Consider the following 1,743-nt stretch of genomic DNA (forward strand, 5'->3'; position numbering starts at 1 on the left):
GAAGAATAACAAGACCCCTTCTCGAAAACGTAGTATTCTTTTGAATTATAGGAAATCGTTCTCGTCAGGATTGATGAAGTGACATCTTTTTGCGAATAAATGAAATCATTTTTTTTTTTAGCAGAGTTGCACGCCTATGAATATAAATAAATGGATAAATTACAATTTTTAATTTTAAAAATATTAGTCCACATGGTTCATAATATTTATGGATATCAGAGAATGATGCGATAATTGTGATATTATGTAGTCTTCCCTCCGTATGGGAGTATTTAATTTTCAACTTGTATTACTGAGAAAAAAATTAAATTTTAGGCTCTATGCAAATGCCAGGAAACTGAACAATATCGTTACCGGCCAATTATTTTTTTAAAATAAAAATAACATATAAAATGTTATAATTTAAAATAGCAAAAAATCTAAAGTTTTATTTTATTCCGTTTAAAGAACCCTTCAAACGCTAAGTCCTAGTCCTGATTCAAAATGTAAGCCTCTTGCCGAGTTATGTTTGTCTGGTAACAGGCGTCCTGTTAAGCCGACCTGGTATGCCATCGGCTTATCCCTTCTGTTACTTGCCTGCCCGTACCTACCCTATTTTTGTATCCCGGGGTCGATCTGCAATCCACGACCCCCTTCCAACCGCTCCCTAGGGATCAGTTCATTATATCCGCGCATGTTCTTACTTATGATTCCCCATTCGCTCCACCAGAATTACTCCGGCTCACAAAACCGATTGATTGTTTTTCAAAACTTTGTTACAATCATACTTTTATATTAAAGTTCATTTAATGAAACTATTTATTCAATTTCAGCATGTTATCAAAATAGACGGTCATAAATTTATTTTAAAAAAAAAACTGTTCTGAAAACCTTTTTTGATTTTATTTACTGGTTCAAGCATTTATTTTTTTTTTGTAATTAAATGTTTATGTTAAAATGAATATATTTCCAATAAATTAAAAGCAGCTTAAATAAAACAGAATGATCAATCACAATCAGTAAAAACTGTTAGCAACATAACTTGAATTTAAAGATAAAATATATATATATATATAAATTTACCTAAAATAAAATTTAAAAATATACCTAAAAGGTAAATTTTAGTTTTTACAGTAAACTGAAGTTTTTGTTCCTAAATTTAGTTACAGTAAACTGATTTAGGCTTGCCGTTTTTGGGGTAAAAATATAGCCTACATGAAAAACTAATTTTTAATTCTTTGTCAGTTAGATACTGCAAACAAATAGTCGTAAGCAACCTGATAAAACACTTCATTCGTTTAAATGTCATAGTCATTTTCAAGAATAACAAACGTTCTATTCTTAATAATCATTCTGAATATAAAATGACTTATTTACCTAAATCTATACTGTTCTACAACAGTTTGCTAAATTGTTGATATGCAGGTGATATTTAATAATAAAACACCTTCTTACTGTTCACCATGGGAACTAACTTGTAGTTTAGTAAAAAATTTTATTCTCATAAATACCAACTTTGGCTTTACTATAAGTGGTTTATGCACATTACAATAATAACAAAGACGACGGTAGACAATGTTCAGTAACAAACAGGTGCATCACTTCTGGGGAGGGTTACGGATTACACACACTGCTTCCGCCCAATAGGAAAAAATCTTTTGAATGAATAGCAAATCTCCAGAATAGCAAGCTTAATACAAAAGGTATATAAACTTATGTAATACGCCTTTTGAATCCCTGGATTTATCCACCATAAAACACTAA

This window comes from Lycorma delicatula, chromosome 2 (assembly GCF_047948215.1).
Source record: "Lycorma delicatula isolate Av1 chromosome 2, ASM4794821v1, whole genome shotgun sequence".
Classification (NCBI taxonomy): domain Eukaryota; kingdom Metazoa; phylum Arthropoda; class Insecta; order Hemiptera; family Fulgoridae; genus Lycorma; species Lycorma delicatula.